The following is a 5721-nucleotide window of genomic DNA, read 5'->3' on the forward strand; positions in this document are numbered from 1 at the left end:
ATCATGCAAACCTAACTATAAGATAGTGGAGTTGTTATATTAATATTGAACATGAAAATAATAAGAAATGTAATGTGTGAACCTAACAGTACTAGAGCTGTAATGACTCTTTTTTTTTCTTTTTAGTATCAGGGATTAAACTCAAGAGCATTTAACCACTGAGCCAATCCCGAGCCCTTTTTATGTGTTATTTAGAGATAGGGTCTTGCTAAGTTGCTTAGTGCCATGCTAATTTGCTGAGGCTGTCTTTGAATTTAGGATCCTCCTGCCTCAGCCTCTGGAGCCACTGGGATTACACCACACCCAGATGGAGTGATTATCTTAATATTAAACATTTGTTTAAGGAAAGCTGTATTATTAGAAAGAATAAGGACCATTTAATAATGATAAAAGACCAATTCAATAGAAAGATATAATAATTACAAATATACTACTCAAACAATGTTGACAGAGGTGAAAAGAAAAATAGACAAGTCACAATAATATTTAAAGACATTGATACTTTATTTTCATTAATGAAGAGAACAACTAAGCATAAAATAAGTAAACATGTAAAAGACCTGAACAATACTATTCACCAGCTTGATGTAATTAACATATTTATTGCTCTCTACACAATGACTGCAAAATACACATTTTTTTCAAGAGTATGGGACTTTCTCCAGGAAAAGTCACACAAAAGAATCATGAAACAAATTTCAGTAAATGTAAAAGAATTGAAATCATACAATGAATGTTCTCTGAGCAAAAACTGAATTAAAACTGAAATACAAAAAACAAGAAAAAGAAATAAATAAAAAATCAGGTCAAGGACATGTTCTTCAAATATTTAGAAGAAACATGATAAAATAACTCATAAATAGCAAACCACAAATAAATCACGAGAAAAAATTAGACAATATTTTAAAGTGCTCAAAAAGGAAAACATCATGTGCCCAGATTCAGAGGATTCAGGTAAAGCAATGACTAGAAATGACTAGCTTAAGATGATTACTTTATGGGCTGGGGTTCAGTGGTAGAGCACTTGCCTAGCACATGTGAGGCACTAGGTTTGATTCTCAGCCCACATAAAATAAATAAAGTTATTTTTTTTAAAGACAACAACTTTAGAAAAACAGAAAAGTCCAAAATCAATGGCTTAATAAACTAGGAAAATAAACATAGACTAAACTGTAACCAAGCAGAAGAAAACAAATAATAAACACCGGTAGAAATGAATAAAATTTAGACAAAACAGACACTGTCTTAGAAATACACAATTTACCAAAAATCTGACTCAAGAAAAAATAGAAAATCTCAATTTATCAGGAATAAAGAAATAAACTATATAATAAATATACTTCCTGTAAAGAGAAGTCAAGTTTCAAAGAGTTCCACCAGTTTTCTATCAAAAGAAGATGAAATAATGTTACGATTTTCACATAGCTTTTCAGATAACAGAGGACACTTTTCTCAAAGCATCATATTAGACCAGTATTAATGTGATATCAAAATCAGACCAAAAAATTAGAAAATGCTTAACACAGTATTAGCTAACAATATTGAGAGAAGAAGAAGAAGAAGAAGGAGAAGGAGAAGGAGAAGGAGAAGGAGAAGGAGAAGGAGAAGAAGAAGAAGAAGAAAGAAGAAGAAGAAGAAGAAGAAAATTTTAAAAAGGATTACACAACATGACTAAGTAAGATTTATCCTAAGAATATAGTAGGATTGGTTTCAAACTCACAACACAATGTAGTAAATGATAAGATATACAGTGCAGTGTGTGCAGTCAGGTACAAAACACAGTCATCTTCATCAAGGTTAACTTGTGCATCACCCTGGGGAACAGTGTTTAGAGCACCACCTTTTGAATAATGTCATTAAAAAATATGCAAACAAAAATCTTCATTTTTCTTTTGGTCAATTTTCCAGTTTTAAATACTCATCAAGTACTCTTAATCATGGAAGGTATCTACCAATCCAATTTCACCTCCTTCTCTGGCCATACCCTCTTGGCCTTAAGAGCCTGACCCTTTCATTTGCAAATCATTGTCAAAAAAAAAAAAGCCTAGCCCCAGTGTTGCCTGTGTTTAAGCTATACTGATATCGCTGCTGCGACATCTGTCACTCTTTCCACAATAGGGCCATCAAACTGTCAAGGCTGAATGAAGTTTTGCTGATTCAATGTGCTCCTCCTTTGGCAATCTCCTGTCAGAAGCATTGGGCTGGAGTGAATACAGATGTACAGGCTTTAGGCACCTTGCTTCTTCTCTTGTTGCCCATTAAGGATGCTGTTATTGTTCACCCATCTGTAGCGTTTGAGCAGAGGCAGGCAGTCAACACCTGTTGCTCTTTCATAGAAAACTGTCCCCCAAATTCACCCTGTCTACCACAAAGCATGGCATTGGGCATATTTGCAAGAGTCCTAAATCCTAATTACATGGGGTGGGGAAGTGGCAAGCATTTACCATTTTGCTGTCTATAGGAGTCAGTGAGTGAGCCACGTGGAGGGGGTATAGGCCCCCTAAAATCAAGTAAAGCTGGCAAAGAAGGCCACACCTGTGACTGAGTCACAGGCATTAATAAGTCACTCAGCAGCAATAATTAACAGGCTTTATAGCAGAGCTGATTTCTCTTCTTTCAATTTGCAAGGAAAGAACGTGGTCTCCCAGAGAATACTTGGGTAACTGGAAGAATTATGGGAAAATATGTTATTCCATTTGGATCCAGTGCCAATTGGAACAAGCCAAATAATCAGTTCACTGGCACGAAGCATAATCCTCGCTTGTTTTGCTGCAAATAGGAGCATTTCCCTACATAACAAGCCCCTCTGGTCCCTTCATCCATGTTAGACTGCTGGTTCCTCCAGATAACCCCGTGGGAGGTTTCTGCATCATTTCTTTTGGGAGCCAGTTTCTGATTCAGGGAAAGATAGTCTTCTAATTACACTGAGATGGAACAGGAAGACCAGCCTCGTTGGTTCATCTGAGCTTTGCCTGACCACAACACTCACAGTGAGATGCCTGCAATATCACAGGACAGGCTTCAAAGGTTTGATTCATTAGAGTGAAATTGATCTATCTGAGGAGCTCAGAGTTTAAAATGAAGTTCTTAAGTGATTCCTATACCACCTCTTCCAAAAAGAAAAAAAGGGGGAGGTCGGTGGGAGTGCTCACTTTCTAAGAGCAAAAACACCAGAGGCAGGTGGAGTTGCACACTTTCCTTTCAATATTGATAGCTGAATTTCTCATGCCCTTCCTGAAGAATGAACACTTAATTCGTTTGTGCTATCAATAAGAGCTACCAGAAAACAAAGCTATTTTTTCCTAGGTAATAATTCAAATTATATTTTTTCTTCTGATAGGTCCAGAGTTCCACATTCTTCTAGCCACCCACCCACATATCCATCTGTCCATCTTTACTGAGTCACTAATATGCACCAGGCTTTGTGAATTGGTTTGCCCCACTTTTACATATAATGAAATGTAGTTTTGGAATAATTCAGTTGTTTGAGACCCATACCTAAGAGTGGATAGGGCTGGTATTCAAACCGGATTCGTCTGACCCCAGAGTCCAAATCCTGAGATATGTGCTAGAAATGCCAAGTTCCAAAGACAGCCTGTTTTAAAAAATTAGAAATTTTAAAATGATACACTTAAAAAAATACATTGAAATAAAAACATTCACAAGTTTTTCCAAGATTAACACCATAATAAAACTTTCTCCGAAATTCCCACACACATTACAGATGTGCCTACAACAGGTCTTGCATTTTCCACACATAGCTTTCCATCTATTGTATTATTTGCCTCCTCTCCTTCTGAGTTCTGAAACTCTATCTCCTTTCTCCTCTTTGTGAACAAAATCCTCTGGAAAGGATCCAATCAACTTAAAATGAATGATACATGCTTGGGTCATCTCAGCAATACTTACATTTTATCTGACTGGCCGGTTGCCCTCTTTCTTGTTGTTAAAGGGGAGCTGACAATAAAATGCAGAGCTGCTGATAGGGGCTGAGTGCAGACAGATACCATCCCCCATCCTTGCTGCTCTATCCTTCCCAAGATTAAGCTTCACTGGCCTTGCCCTAGAACCTTTATAGTAGTAAAAAGAAGATTTTTAAAATAATCATTTCTGGGGAAAAAAAGAAAAGAAAAAAGATCCTGTCTTATTTTCAGCAGATAACTTATTTGGTGACAGGCTCTTGATTGCTGTTTGTGAATTACAATGAAAAGAATGAATGACATTGAAACATGGTTTCCAGAGAACTTTCATAAATGTAGCATGGCCTAGTGGGGAACAAGAAGCCACAGTATAGATTATTCAAAGGTAATGCAGGGAAGGAGGGAGAGAGAGAGATAAAAGGAAGATAAGGATGAGAATGAGATGATATCTCTGAGTTGAAAATGCATTTGAACACAATATCTTGAGTTGTATCTCTCAGGAATCCAAGCTTGGTGTAGTAGAGACATTAGGCTTAAAGTGTCCTTGTCATAACAAAAGGCTAAAGCATAAGTAAAATTAAAAAAAATAGCTCTTTAATGCTAGAAGTAGAATTTAATAAGTTAATATTCTCATTGCTCTAAGATGACACCGCAAGATGATTAGACCAGCATCCTTTAAATGACACCGCAAATTAATTAGATCAGCGTCCTTTAAAGTTCTTGCTGTGGTTCAGTTTGTCTCCCAAGGGCCCTCATGCAGATCTGGGGGCTTATGGAACCTTTACTACATGGGGCCTAGTGGAAGGTGCTCATCACTAACATTAATAGGTAAGAGACTAAGGTAGTTCTCACAAGAGGATCATTATAAAAGGCTGAGCCTGACCCCACCCAGTTCTCTCTGGCTTCCGGTTTGAGAGGCAATCATTGCTCCCATGCACACTCCTGCCATTGCTATCAGCCACCAGTCCTCACCAGACCTGAGCCAATCTCAATACTATGACTTTGAACCTACCAAACTGTGTGCTAAATAACCCTGTTTAGTTTATTAATTGGTTTATCTCCAGTATTTCATTACCATGTTGAAAATTTACTACCACAAATTGGCCAAACACCTGATGTATTCAATGTTCATAACAGACTACATATTCTCTACACTTATAGGAACAATTACAGGTAGGAAAATGTTCCTGAATGTTGGTATAAAAACTGAATAAGAACTTCCAGTTTTGGATTCCACATGCAAGGAGATTGAAAGTCACCAATTCATCCTAACAAAAAGCTAAAGACACCAAAGAATCAACAAGTCTTCTATGATCTCTGAGATCTGCTTCCAATGTACTTGATTAGGAAAATCTGAACTGTAATTGATGAACTGCTAGATGCTCAGTGTGAACAATTCTGTGTTAAAACTCCAAGGAGACCTAATATTGGCCATGCCACCATTTTATGAGATTTACCTCAAGGAGCTTGACCAGATTCTCATAGAAACATCAAAGAAAAAATATTCTCTTCTTCTAGCAGAGAATTGGAGGTGCCAAGGAATCATTTTAAAATATTCAGAAACATTCTGATCTTCTTAACAATGACTGCCCTTAGGAGGAAGTAGTTAACAAGAGCCTTAACTCTTGGCATTTTATTAGCACTTTAAGTGACTTGGATGAACAAACTACTCAACTCCAGGAAGCTCAAGCATTTCACATGAAGGATGCTGAATTTCATCCGGCACTATATATGTTCACTCCCATCTAAAGGAGAAATCCTTAGAAATAATCATGAAGTTGAAAGTCAAGAAGCAAAAGCT

At 37.0% G+C, this 5721-nt stretch overlaps 1 long non-coding RNA gene across 1 annotated transcript; it reads right to left on the reverse strand.

The window, feature by feature from the left end:
* Positions 1-485: 485 nt before the first annotated feature.
* LOC144373256 (uncharacterized) lies at positions 486-5475 on the reverse strand. The gene is made up of 2 exons (XR_013432991.1): positions 3499-5475; positions 486-2663 (listed from the first exon to the last, which is right to left on the reverse strand). It is a non-coding gene; the product is annotated as an uncharacterized LOC144373256 (long non-coding RNA).
* Between the last annotated feature and the right edge of the window lie 246 nt (positions 5476-5721).

This window comes from Ictidomys tridecemlineatus, unplaced genomic scaffold, assembly GCF_052094955.1.
Source record: "Ictidomys tridecemlineatus isolate mIctTri1 unplaced genomic scaffold, mIctTri1.hap1 Scaffold_329, whole genome shotgun sequence".
NCBI lineage: Eukaryota > Metazoa > Chordata > Mammalia > Rodentia > Sciuridae > Ictidomys > Ictidomys tridecemlineatus.